Here is a 14,750-nt window from a genome sequence, read left to right as displayed (position 1 = left end):
GTGGTTAAACTAGCCATAGTCATGTGACCAGCTTCTGGCACGTAGTACTTTTTTTTTTTTTTTTTTAAACAAAATCCACTAGGACTTTTAGTTAAGTATGCCCCTTAAGTGCTTTGCCACTTTTATTTTCTTCCTGTCTCTTAGCAGATCTTAAGGTTGGAAGTTCAGTCCCAATCATGTGCCTATGATGTAAAAAGCAAATGCTAAGGCTGGCAAAGTGAAAAGATGGAAAGAGCCTAGGTCTCATATGACATTAAGCTACAGTCATAACTTAACTCTGGATGTTCTGTTTTATGAGCCTAATGCATTTCTTACTTAGACTTTATTTTTAGCAATGTAGTAGACTCTTCAAATAGAGCAGCTACAATTTATATTAAAAAACTAAGAGAAATATTGAAAAGCACCCTTTTCAAAACATAGATAAGCTTGTGAAAAAGTCAGGAAAATCATCTGAGGCTAGGGAGAAGCAGAAACACAAGCCTAGGAAGTTAGAGTTGATGTTCAGAAGTTTTGTACGGATGGGGCCCCTGGGTGGCTCAGTCTCTTAAGCATCTGGCTCTTGATTTCTGCTCCGGTTGTGATCTCATGGTTGGTGGGATTGAGCCCCACGTTGATCTCTGCGCTGACAGTGTGGAGCCTGCTTGGGATTCTCTTTCCCTCTTTCTCTGACCCTCCCCTGCTCACGTGTGCTCTCTCTCTCTCTCTCTCTCTCTCAAAGAAATAAACTTTAAAAAATTATTAGAAACTTTGAACAGACATAGTCTGCATCGGTTCTGATGGGTTAGCATGTGTGCTATACTGATGAATATTTTGAAAACCGTCTCTGGAGGTAGGTAAACAATGATGCTGCTACAAGCCGTAGGGACATCTATGGGTCCAGGCAAGATGAGAGCCAAATTGGAACATCAGGTTGGGACCCAAGAAGGAATATCTCTTTAAGGGAAGGATAAACTGAAGGAAAGAAAATCTGCCCTGCTGCGATAGGCAACAAGGAAAGTTGTCTCTCTGCCTTGGCTCTGGATGGAGAGGTAGTGCGTTTTACTCAAATGGCCATCACATGGCCACAATGTTTGCATGGTCCAAAAGCCCACAGGCTGGACGCTTTAGTTTAAAATGGGCCTGTGTTGATAGTACCTATGGTATTTGGCTGAAACAAACACCTGACCTCTCTGGAAGAACTCACTATCAACCCAAAGAGGCCAGGTAGTCTTCCAAATGAATATGAACTCATAATCAATGACCACAAAACCCATAAGGAAATAAGCAGAGAAGTCCAGTACAGAGGAAGATCTTGTTTGGGGGGGGGGGGGTTGTTTGTTTTAATATTTTATTTTTTTAAGTTATCCCTGCACCCAACATGGGGCTCAAACTCACATACTCTACTGACTGAGCCAGCCATGCGTCCCAAAGGCAGATCTGTTTTAAATGTATAGCTCGTTGGAAGGGTTAAGCACCAAATTAGATACAGCTGAAGAGAAGTTTGTGAACTGAAAGAGAGATTTGAAGAAAACAACCCAAAAGGCATCCCAGAGAGATAAAGAAATGGAAAAGAGTGAGAACGTCCATCATAAGCTTATCACTTCTGTTAGGTGATTATAATGTGAGTATGAGCAAGGCAATTGTCAAATAATGATTGAGAACGTTCCAGAATTGATGAAAGTTAAGAATCCTCAGGAAATGCAATGAATCCCCAAGTAGGATAAAGACGTAAAAACTGAGATCCATTCTGCTGAAACTGCAGAACACGCCAGCACAAGAAATGATTTTAGAAGTAGGAAAGTCCTATAATCTACCATGTAATGACAGTGATGCCAACTCCTGATTGTTCAATGACAATAACAGGAGCAGTGATGATAAGAAGAGCATGAAATAATATCATTAATGAAATAATCGCCTTAATGTGATGAGAGAAAATAATTGTCTACCTAGAATTGTATACTTAGTCTCTCAGGGATGAAAGCACAGCACTATTCAGATCAACAAAACGAAGCGTTTCTACCAACAGAACTTAAGGAACTTCTAGAAGATATATTTCAGGAAGAAATTAAATGATCCCAGGAAGGCAATCGGAGGAACAATAAAGATTGGTGAGCAAAATGGGGCGCCTGGCTGGCTCAGACGGTTGAGCGTCCGACTTCAGCTCAGGTCATGATCTCACGGCTCGTGAGTTAGAGCCCCACGTCGGGCTCTGTGCTGATGGCTCGGAACCTGGAGCCTGCTTCAGATTCTGTGTCTCTCTCTCTCTGCCCCTCCCCAGTTTGCACTCTGTCTCTCCCTCTCTCAAAAATAAATAAACGTTAAAAAAAATTAAAAAAAAAAAGATTGGTGAGTAAAGAAGACACAAACATGAGTAAATATGAACAAGTATCAGGGCAAGAAACAAGTACAACTTACAATTTGTGGGGTTCAAAAAGGCGAAACAAATAATGGAATGATTGTATATAAAGTGTAAGAGTGTTATGAAGCATGCCTTGGTTGTCTGTTGCATAACTAACAGCCACAAAACCTGGGAGGGATACAACTATATTTGTTTACTGCTCACACATCTGGTGTCAGCTGGGGGTGGATTAAGAAGCACTGCTGAGCTTGGTTGGACTTGCTTTTACATGTCTGGGATCAGCTGATCTAGAATGGTCTTGGCTGGGGGCCTTTACTCTGTTCTGTGTGTCTCACTCGCCAGCCAGGCTGACAGGATAAGTTCTCATGGCAATGGCAGGGACACAAAAGAGAGCAATGGAAATACACAAGCACATTTTCAAAACTCTTTTTACATCTAATTGGCCAAAGCAAGGCACATCACTGAGTTCAATGTTATAGTAGGAGGGAGGTATGAAGGATCATCGCAAAGGGTTTGCATACAGGGAAAGCAAAGCATTGTGGTCAATGGTTCAATTAATCGAAATCTGTGCACTGTCCATAAAAATACTGATTAACATTAGACTTTTAATTAAATATGAACATTAAAATTGGGGGCTTACCATTGAAAGAATAAAAATAGAGTTATGGACCAAACCGGAAGAAGAAAAAAAATTTTATTATTTTTTTAAATGTTTATTTTTGAGAGAGAAAGGAGGGGGGGAAGGGGCAGTGAGAGAGGGGGACAGAGGATCTGAAGCGGGCTCTGTGCTGAGAGCAGAGAGCCTGACTCAGAGCTCGAACTCATAAACTGTGAGATCATATCCTGACCTGAAGTTGGATGCTTCACCGGCTGAGTCACCCATGCACCCCGAAAAAAAAAAACATTTTAAAAAGAAGGCAAACAAGAAAGGAAGGAAGGTAAAAAAGGCAGAAATGAAAGAACATAAAACATACAAAGCACAAAATAAAGTGGAAAAAATTCCAATGTATCAGTAATTGCAATAAATACATTAAAAAAAACCCTAAGCCTTCTAATTAAAAGAGATTCTAACACCAGTTTTTTTTTAAATCAAGCTATATACTGTTTAAAATACAAAGATGGAAAATTTGAAGTAAAAGAATGGTAGAAGAGATTCCGTGCTGGATCTGTTGGCTATATTAACTTCGGACAAAATAGACCTTAAGGCAAAGAGCATTGCCAAAAATAGTGTGGTGGCTTGCATTATTGTTTTCAATAATTTATAGCCCGTCCCCATAAGAGGCCTGTATTTTCCACCCCATGGACTCAGGCTTTGTGACTGAAACAGGAATGAAAGTTTTTTTCTTTTTTTTATGTTTATTTATTTTGAGAGAGAGAGAGAGAGCACAAGTGGGGAGGGGCAGAAAGAGAGGGAGAGAGAGAATCCTAAGCAGGCTCCGTGCTGTCAATATAGAGCCTGAAGCAAGGCTCGTTCTCACAACCTTGAGATTATGACCTGAGCCGAAATCAGGAGTCCAACCGTCAACTGACTGAGCCACCCAGGCGCCCCCTGAATGGAAGTTATGTGTGCATTCCTGAGCAGAGCTTTAAGAACCATCGTTCCTTCCCTTTGCCACAAGATTATGTCCCAAGAGTATACTGCGGCCTGGGTCCTTGAATGAAGATAACACAGAATGAAGAATGGGTAGTACTACAATAACCCACAAAGGACATATAACATGAGTGAGAAATTAACCCTTATTGTTCTAAGGCACTGACGTGTTGAAGTTAGGTGTGGTCATGTAACTTTCTTTGACTAATGCGATATGAAAAGTGTCCCTTCTCAGGCGGGTGGTTTAAGAGCAGTATCTTTAAGAGCACTATCTTGCTATATTGTAGCCTAACTTAGCAAAAGATGACTAGTGAAATTAGGCTATTTTATAATTAAAAGGCTTCAGCTTGCCAGAAGTACATAATAATTCTAAATCGTATCCATACAATATTAGAGCTTCAAAGAATAGTATAGAGTAAAAATTGATAGTAGTAGGAAAAGAAATTGACAAATTCACCATCATAGTGGAGATTGTGGAATTCATTAGTGCTGTCTATCAAATATTTGCAGTCTTTCTGCTGCGTGCATGGTAAACCTTGAACATAGGTATGACCATGTGACTTTCTCTCACCAGCGAGAAAGGAATTGCAATGACACGTGTCACTTCCAGGTGGAAGCTTAAGAACCAGGGCATGATCTCCCTCTTCTATTTTTCTCCCTGCCGTGGGGACCAGCAATGCTCTGGAAGGTGACTGCCTCATCAAAATATGTCCTAAAGGGGTGACTGGATGGCTCAGTTGGTTAAGTGTCTGACTTCGGCTCAGGTCATGATCTCACGATTCGTAGCTTCGAGCCCCACATTGGACTCTGTGCTGACAGCTCAGAGCCTGGAGCCTGCTTCAGATTCTGTGTCTCCCTCTCTCTCTGCCCCACCCCTTCTCACACTCTCTCTCTCTCAAAAATAAATAAAATATTAAAGAAAAAAATGTGTGTCTTTAAAAACAACAACAACAACAACAAAATATGTCCTAGAGTAAAGATAGCATGAAGCAGAGTGTAACCAGAGATAAAAATAGAGAGCAATGAAGAGATATGTTTTGGAAGCTATAAGCTTCTAAAACTTTGGAGTTGGGTATTTACTATTTTAGCACAATCTATGTTATCATGACTAGGGCAGATAGATCTTTCCTTTTTTTTTAAATTAAACAATTTTTAAATGCTTATTTATTTTTGAGAGAGATAGAGGCAGAGTGCGAGCAGGGGAGGGGCAGAGAGAGAGGGAGACACAGAATCAGAAGCATGGTCCAGGCTCTGAGCTGTCAGCACAGAGCCTGACATGGGGCTCAAACTCACGAACCATGAGATCATAACCTGAGCCGATCAGATGCTCAACCGACTGAGCCACCCAGGAGCCCCTAGATCTTCGCATCTTTTAATGAAGGTACAATTTACGGTTAAATTTACCCCTTTTGGAGTATAGTCTTATGATTTTTGACAAATGCATACCATAATGTAACTACCACCATGATTAAGATGTAGAAGAGATCCAGTTACTGGAGAAATTCCCTAATGCCCTTTGGTAGCCAACTCCTCAGCCCTGGCAACCACTGAAGTTTTCTGTCCCTATACTTTTGCCTTTTCCAGAATGGAATCGTATATGATATAGTATGTAGCCTTTTTTTTAAAAAAGGGCATTGCTTATTTTTGAGATAGAGAGCTTCAGCGGGGGAGGGGCAGAGAGCGAAGGGGACAAAAGATCCAAAGCAGGCTCCGTGCTGACAACATCAAGCCCGATGCAGGGCTCGAACTCACGAACCCCAATATCATGACTTGAGCCGATGTCAGACACTCAACCGACTGAGCTACCCAGGAGTGCCTAGTATATAGCCTTTTTAACCTTCACTTAGCATAATGCATTTGAGATTAATCCATGTTGCTGTGGCTTTGGTAGTTTATTCCTTTTTATTGCTAAGTGGTATTCCATTATATGGATGTACCGCAGTTTGTTGAGTGTATCTCTTTCTTGTGGTAGGACCTTTTTACATGTATCTAGTAGCAGTAAAGCCCTATGTTCCACCTTTTGCCTCTAGATGTCTTCCCCCAACTCTAAAAGTCCTTTAGGCAAATTTGCTGCTATTCGCCTCATCGTGTACAACCGTTTTATAAGCTGTCTCTCACTACTTAACACGGGGTGCCTTTTCTGGTCTCCTACAAGAGTTTCCCCACCATTTTCCAGGCCTCTGTAAGTGTTTCCTTGCTACTTATTTCCGGCCCCAAACCCAATGCCACAGAGTTGAGGCTTTTGTGATGGCAACCCATCCCCCCCCCCCACTTCCAGAGCTAATGACTGTATTGGTTGGCTATTATTGCAAAACAACTCGCCCCAAAACTCAGGGGTTTAAAACAACAATCATTTATCCTCACTCATGTGTCTGCAGGTCAGCTCTGGGGTGGCTCACTTGAGCTGGGCTCAACTGGGCAACTCTGCTTCAAGCTGGCGGTCCATCTGGGCCTGGCTCCTCATTATAGGTTGGGCTCAGTTCGGCCCGTGTATTTTCATTCTGCGCCTGGCTGAAGGGACAGTAGCTACCCAGGGGAAACGCTTCTCAGGAAATACAGACGTGCAACTGGTTGCACCGTGCAAACACATTTCTTGGTTTTTTTTACCTCTATCGTTTCCTTTCGCATCCCACGGGCCACAGCAAGTCGTGTGGCTGAGCCCACAGTCAGGGGGTAGGAAAGTGCACCCCACTTCTAGTGAGGCGGGAGCTGCAAACTCACCTGGTAAAGGGATAAGGGAGGGGTTTAGAATTAGGGCCAATAGCACAACATATCGTCATTACTCTGTATCCCAGAATGGGGAGAATTCAGAGGGGCCCATCCAGGGGAGGGGGGTAAAGAGCAAGAAGGAAAGGATAGAGGAGACAGCATGACGGTATGGCTCTGTGGTGTGGCTACAGAGAAATCTCTGATGCAGGAAGCATGAAATTTCGTTTAAGATAAAGGACATTTAATATGTGAATTTAAGGACTTTTTTGCTTGGATGCTTGTGATGTTAACCAACCCCCCCCAACCCCCACCCCCACCCCTGTCATCCTAGTCTTTCAATAAATTCTGTTAGACCCACAAAGGCTCTGCAGGAGTGGGGTGTGTGTGTGTGTGTGTCTGTGTGTGTGTGCATCAAAGGAACCATCAAGTTCCTCTGGAGACAGCGAGGTACAGGGATAGAAATAGCACAAATTCAGCATAACCTGGCACTTAGATCCAGGGGTTACTAGTGAGAGGTACACCCTGGCTACTTGCAGGTGCCTTAGAAGCACCCTGAGCTCTCCACGGGAGAAGAGGTGGTGCTTTTCAGCTGATCATATTTGTATTTTAATGATTTTATTTTATTTTTGAGAGACAGAGAGAGAGAGAGAGACAGAGAGAGAGAGAGAACAGGCAGGGGAGGGGCAGAGAGAGAGGGAGAGAGACATAGACTCTAAAGCAGGCTCCAGGCTTCACACTGGTAGCACACAGACCGTTGCGGGGCTCAAACCCATGAACCATGAGAACATGACCTGAGCTGAAGTCGGGCACTTAACCAACTGAGCCACCCAGGCGCCCCTGTAGAACTGTTTCAATAGCAAAAAAAAACTGACTGGCTTCCTTTAAGACACACACACACACACACACACACACACTTTTACACAGTTAGGCCCTCGTAGGTTCTTCTCTCTTGCTGATAATGCCCATCTTCTAAGCCTAGAGTATCTGGGCTTGACTTTATGAAGGGTGCGGGGTGCAACCAGTGAGAAGAGTGAGATGACCAGGAGAATCCCAAGGAGCAGGTGCCTCATGAGGTACCTGAGTCAGGACAAGGCCCAGCCAGTCCTCCTCCCGTGGAGAATCTACTCTTTCTGCTTCTCGGAGGTTGAGGGTTTCTTTGCCATTAACTTGTTTGCTTCTTTGGTCTTAATTCTGTCATTGGTCCACATCCTCTAATCTCAGAATGTAACTCTTCCTGCTCTGGAAGCAGTTCGTAAAAAGTACTTCATTATTCACACTATCCCTTTCAACACAATCTACTGTGCTCTACCGTCGAGTGCCCATTTTTTTTCCTTGCAAATCACATGGATTGCCATTGCTTGACCTCTTTTCTACCAACTTCATCCTATACATAAGTTCTTCCTTTATTTGTTCTTTGATTCCTGTTATGCATGCTCTGATTTCTTCAGTTTTCCTATACAAGTAAGTGCCTTTCTTTTAAAAAATATTTTTTTTAATGTTTATTTTTGAGACACAGCGTGAGTGGGGGAGGGGCAGAGAGAGGGGAGACACAGAATCTGAAGCAGGCTCCGAGCTGTCAGCACAGAGCCCGACGTGGGGTTCGAACCCATGAACCATGAGATCGTGACCTGAGCCGAAGTCAGCCGCTTAACCGCTTAACTGCTTAACCGACTGAGCCCCCCCCCCGCCCCCCCCCCCCCGGGTGCCCCTGACCATATTTGCATTAAAGGGCCAGGAGTCTAACTGAAATCTGGTTTATAACTGGGAAGATAAATTTCTAGTCCAAGGGAAGTTAAACCCACATCCTTGCTGTTCTGCCTGGGATTTTAATTCTTCCTGACCCAGCTTCCTCATTGGCCCCAGAGGGTTGTACTGTAATCCTTACCTTGATGGAGAAAAGTCTTCCTTTCCTGCCTCCCATAAGTCCCCACCCTCCCTGTGGACCACTAACTCACTCCTCCACCTTCCTGTCAGCAGGTAGCACACTGTGCCGGGTACACCTCTCATGCCTGTTTCTCCATCCGGCTGATGTTTCAATAACTTTCATTCATTAGCGTGGTAGGCAGAATAACAGCTCCCTAAAGATGTCCACGTCCGATTCCTCAGAACCCACGAGTATGTTACCTTACGTGGAAACAAGGACTTTGCGGGTGTGATGATGGTTGAAGACCCAGCAGTGGGGAGATTAACCTGAATTATCTGGGTGGACCCAATTTAATCACATGAGTCCTTAAAAGTGAAAAACCTTTCTTGCCTGGGCCTGTGATGTGGTGGAAGAAGAAAAAGGAGAGATTTGAAGCATTAGAGGGGGCTCAACCCGCTTTTGCTAGTTCCGATGATGGAGGAAGGCAGCCACAAGCCAAGGAATGTGGGTGGCCTCCAGAAGCTGGAAATGGCCCTTGGCTGGCAGCCAGCGAGCAAACTGTCAGTCCCATAACCTGCAAGGAACTGAATCCTGCCAACAACCTCAGCAAGGAAATGGATCCTCCCCTAGAAGTTCTAGGAAGGGTGAGATCCATGTCAGATAGACTTTTGACCGTTACCCTCTCTCTACAGGATGGCTCTACAGAGCTTTAAAATAATAAATTTGTGGTGTTTAGGCTGCTAAATTTGTAGTGATCTGTTGTGGCACCAATAGGAAATTGATACAGTTAGTAAATGTTTTTTGAGGGTCTGCAACATTCCAGCCCCCACACCAGGCTATGGGATCTAGTGGGGAGCGGAGCAGCCACAATTCCTGCCTTCACGAAGTCTGCAGTATAGCAGGAAAAGAGAAGTAAAAAGGCAATTTCGGTACAGCGTGGGAGCTAAGGGCTGTGGTCGCAGAGAGGAGGCCCCTAACTTGGACTTGGCGGCTGGGGAGACAGTGGGAAGGGCAGAGACTGTGACAAACTGGAAAGCACGTGACCTCTCACATGCCAGCTTCTTGTTGCCATGACGACACCAGCGCAGTGCCGCTCGTTTTCCCCATTTTCCCAAAGTAGCATAACAGCCAGACGTTTAAGTGACATCTCCGGGTTTGTAAATGTCTGCTTGTTTTTTTTTTTTTTTTTTTTTTTTTTTAAATCATGATGTGAGCGAGGTCACTGATCAGTTGGCTGAACTCGGTCCTGGGAAAACAAGTTTTCAGTCCGTGTTCTCAGCACGTGGTGTTCTACCAAACCCCAGGTCCTCCACGGGGAAGACTAGTGTGCAGGCCACTGGGAGGCCCTCAGGGCCCAGGGGTGGGGGGAGGCCTGGTCCCGCCACCTTCTCCCAAAATGCTCACCAGCTCACATCCGCACGCCGCCACTCTGGAGCCTGCAGCCTGCAGCCTTTGCCGAGCCTGCCTGGTCCATCACATCTAATACGGGTGTCAGCAGAAAGTAAATTAAATCCGCTAGGCTATCATTTGCAAGTGAAACATTTTGTGGCAGTAACTAAACAGAGCATTATGTTTTAATCAGCCTTTTAAAATGTTGTTTTAAAAATCATTTTATTGTGCAGAAGCTGGTACCCTAAGAGCTATAATTCCTTAACTAACAGTATGCTAATGCAACACCCTCTAGTCTAGATGTTCTTAGCAGTGTGGGCGTTTGTCTTGGTGCTTTAAACCTCTGTATTTTTAGAGAAGTGCCACATTGCCTTCCAGCTGCTCAAATGGGGAACCCCAGCGGCAGCTTCCCTAGAGGGATTGCCTTTCACTCTGGCTTTGAGAGAGAAACGGAATGATTGGCCTTTCCCTCATTTATCTACCTGTCTATCTATCTATCAACAAACACTTGTATACTGCTAAGCATTTTGCTAACATTAGCCCAATGAATTCTTCTACTAACCCCTTGAGGGAGGTGCTATTTTTATCTCTTTTTATTTTTATTTTTATTAAATTTATTTATTTATTTTGAGAGAGAGTGTGAGAGAGAGCACATGTGCTCTAGTGGGAGAGGCGCAGAGAGCAAGGGAGAGCGAGAGAATCCCAAGCAGGTTCTACACTGTCAGCATGGAGCCTGATGTGGGGCGCAAACTCTCCAACCTGTGAGATCACCAGCTGAGCCAAAAATCAAGAGTCAGACGCCCAACTGACTGAGCCACCCAGGTGCCCCTCTTATCTCTTTTTTAAAAGATGAGCAAGTTGAGGCACGGAGAAGTGAAGTAACTTGTTGGAGATCACACAGCTGGTAAGTGACTGAGCTGGGAGCCTGGCTCTTGAACCTGTGTTCTGAACTACCCTGCTGTGCAGCCTCTTCCGTCTGCCTGAGGCCCCCACCTCCACCATCTTCCTGCTACTCCTGTTTTGTCTCCTAGGTATTTATAACTTTGTGGTTTTTTTCATGTTTATTTACTCTTTAAAACAATTTTTTAAATGTTTTTTTTTAATTTATTTTTGAGACAGAGAGACAGAGCATGAGCAGGGGAGGGGCAGAGAGAGAGGGAGACACCGAATCGGAAGCAGGCTCCAGGCTCTGAGCGGTCAGCACAGAGCCCGATGTGGGGCTCGAACTCACGGACAGTGAGATTATGACCTGAGCTGAAGTTGGATGCTCGACCGACTGAGCCACCCAGGCGCCCCCCCCCCTTTTTTTTTTTAATTTTCATGTTTATTTACTTTGAAAGAGAGAGAAAGAGAGTGCAAGTGGGGAAGGGACAGAGAGAGAGAGAGAGGGAGAGAGAGAACCCTAAACAGGCTCCACACTGTCAGCACATAGCCCCATGTGGGGCTTGATCCCACAAACTGTGAGATCATGACCTGAGCCGCTGTCAAGAGCCGGACACTTAACCGACTGAGCCACTCAGGTGTCCCTATTCCTTTGTTTTATAAACATTGAGTGCCAGGTCTGCTGTGTGCCAGGCCTCATTTTAAATGTTGGGGACCCCACGATGAGTTGTTCCAATGTGGTCCCTGCCAACTGGGGCCCAAGGTCCAGAAAGAACCACCATCCCTTGAGAAAAAGGAAGCGCAACCAGCCCTGTGACAGCCTATGAACACCTTTGTTAGAATAGAAGAAGATGCCCATTGCTCTAGTCATTTTACTGCCGCCCATGGGAAAACAGTCACATAAAGACGCATATGCAGGACTGAATGGCGGCCAGATGAGGGACCCGCCCAAGTCTGGAGGAAGGGCCAGAGACACCACGTGCTAGCAGTTGAGATTTAAGGGTTGAGTCTGGATGAGCGGGTGAGAAGAGCAGTGGGGGGCTCTGTGCTGAGCCAGCTTAGCGAAGCTGACGCTGCATTGCTCAGAATGCCCTTCTGACAGGCTGGCTCTGCTAGAACTTTCTGTGAAGTTAGGAGGGCGGGGATGAAGCAGCAGCCAGGTTACTCTGGCGCTGTTGAGGCTCCCATGTGGACGCCGGCCCAGACTCAGAAAAACTGCTCAAATCAGTCAGAGAAAGATAAATATCATATGATTTCACCCATCTGTGAAATTTAAGAAACAAAACAGATGAACACAGGGGAAGAGAAGGAAAAGTAAGATAAAAAGAGAGAGGGAGAAAAACCATTAGAGACTCTTAAATCCAGAAAACTAGGAGGTGGGGGAGTGGGCTACATGGATGAGGGGCATTAAGGAGGGCACTCGTTGGGATGAGCGCTGGGTGTTATATGTAAGTGATGAGTGACTAAATTCTCCTGAAATCACTATTACACTATATGTTAACTAACTTGGGTTTAAATAACCTTTAAAAATTAAAAAAAATAAAGAAATAAAGAAAATCTGCTCGTTCATGTCTACAGTCTAAGGTCAAATCTCAAAATTAAATCCTTTCTTTAAAATATCACTCCTAGGGGCACCTGGGCAGCTCAGTCGGTTAAGCATCAACTCTTGATTTCAGCTCAGGTCATGGTCCCAGGTCTTGGGATCGAGCCCTGCGTTGGGCTCTGCACTGAGCATGGAGTCTGCTTCAGATCATCTTTCTCCCTCTTGCTCTGCCCCTCTCCCCCCAGTCATGCTCTCTCTTAAAAAAAAAAAAAAATCATTCCTAGAGTTTCTGCCTCTCTGAGCAAAGGGATCAGTGGAAGGACCAGCCAGAGGTAGAGCTGGAAGGGTAAGCAAGGGTTAGATGGTGAAAAGTCACGGGGACCATGGGAGTTTTTTGTTTTGTTTTGTTTTTTAATTGAGATATAATTTGCATACCGTAAGCTTCATGTTTTTAAAGTGTACAATTCAACTGTTTCCGGCACCTTCATGAAGTTGTGCAACCATCCCCACTATTGCATTCCAGAACATTTTCATCACCCCAAAAAGAAACCCCGTGTCATTAGCAATCACTCCCCATCCTTTCCTTCCTTGAGCCTCTGGAAACTGTTAATCTACTTTTTTGTCTCTTTGAATTTGCCTGTTTTAGACATTTCACATAAATGGACTCATACAATATGTGGCCTTTTGTGTCTGACTGCTTTCACTTAGTATAAGGCTTTCAAGGTTCATCCATGTTGTCACATACATTGGTACTTTTTTTTTTTTTTAATGCATCACAAATTTGCATGGCATCCACGTGCAGAGGACATGCTGATCTTTTCTGTATTGTTCCAATTTTAGTATTTGTGCTGCTGAAGCGAGCACTGTTGGTACTTTTAAAGAAAATCACTGAATAATATTTCATTGTATGGACACACTACATTTTGTTTATCCACTCATCTGTTAAAAGCCATTTGATTACCTTTTGCCTATTAAGAATCACGCTGCCACAGAGCATGGGCATGTACAAGTTTTGCGTGGACATCACATCTTTCCAGATCTCTTGGGTATATACTTGGAAGTGAAACTGCGGGGTCATATGGTAATTCTATGCTTAATTTTTATTTTTATTTTTTTTTAATTTTTTTAACGTTTATTTATTTTTGAGACAGAGACAGAGCATGAACAGGGGAGGGGCAGAGAGAGAGGGAGACACCGAATCTGAAACGGGCTCCAGGCCCTGAGCTGTCAGCACAGAGCCCGATGCGGGGCTCGAACTCACGGACTGCGAGATCATGACCTGAGCTGAAGTCGGACGCTTAACCGATTGAGCCACCCAGGCGCCCCAATTTTTTTTTTTAATTTTTAAAAAGATTTATTTTTGAGAGAGAGAGACAGAGCGTGAGTGGGGGAGGAGCAGAGAGAGAGCTAGACACAGAATCCCAAGCAGGCTCCAGGTTCTGAACTGTCAGCACAGGGCCCGACGCAGGGCTCAAACTCACAAGCCTTGAGATCGTGACCCGAGCCGAAGTTGGATGCTTAACCGACTGAGCCACCCAGGTGCCCCTGTGCTTAGTTTTTGAGGAACTGCCAAATGTTTCTGCAGTGGCTGTCCCATTTCACATTCCCACCAGCAGGATAGAAGAGTTCCAATCCCTCCACATCCTTGCCAACATTTGTTTTTTGTCTTTTTTATTGTAGCCAGCCTAGTGGGTGTAATTTGTGGTTTTGACTTACATTTCTCTAGTGACTAATGATGTTGAGCATCTTCTCATGGGCTTATTGTGCATTTGTATACTTCTCTGGAGAAATGTCTATTCAGACCCTTTAGCCATTTTACAACTGGCTTATTTGCCATTTTATTGTTGATTTATAACAATTCTTAATATTCTGGATACTATATCCTTATCATTTATGTGATTTGCAAATATTTTCACTTTCTTGATGGTGTCCTTTGGAACACAAAAGCTTTAATTTTGACAAAGTCCAATTCCCCACCCCCGCTTTTTTTTTCAGTTGCTTGTGCTTTGGGTGTTATCAAGGAACAAATGCCTAATCCAAGGTCATGAAGATTTATACCTACATTTTCTTTAAAAAGTTTTATAGTTTTAGCTCTTCTTTTGAGGTCTTGGATCAATTTTCAGTTAATTTTTGTATATGGTGTGAGGTAGGGGTACAACTTCATGCTTTTGCATGTAGAATGTCCAGTTGTCCCGGCACCATTTGTTGAAAAGGTTAAACTTTCCCCCATTGAATTGTCCTGGCACCATTGTTGAAGAATAGTTAACCATAAACATGTAAGTTTATGCCTGGACTCTCAATTCTATTTCATTGAACTATATGTCTATCTGTATTCCAGTAACTGAAAGGCTTTAGATGGGGGGGGGGGGGAGGAGGGGAGAAAGAAGAGGAGGGGCCACTCATTTCCCAGAGGATCTCTCATTCCTGATTCCAG

At 44.1% G+C, this 14,750-nt stretch overlaps 1 non-coding gene across 1 annotated transcript; it reads right to left on the bottom strand.

Annotated features, from left to right (window-relative positions):
* Positions 1-13,073: 13,073 nt before the first annotated feature.
* LOC132674881 (U6 spliceosomal RNA) lies at positions 13,074-13,180 on the bottom strand. The gene has a single exon (XR_009608633.1). It is a non-coding gene; the product is annotated as a U6 spliceosomal RNA (small nuclear RNA).
* Between the last annotated feature and the right edge of the window lie 1,570 nt (positions 13,181-14,750).

The sequence above is a fragment of the Panthera onca genome, chromosome D4 (assembly GCF_046562875.1).
Source record: "Panthera onca isolate mPanOnc1 chromosome D4, mPanOnc1 haplotype 2, whole genome shotgun sequence".
NCBI lineage: Eukaryota > Metazoa > Chordata > Mammalia > Carnivora > Felidae > Panthera > Panthera onca.
This window is presented reverse-complemented; position numbering and strand designations above follow the sequence as displayed.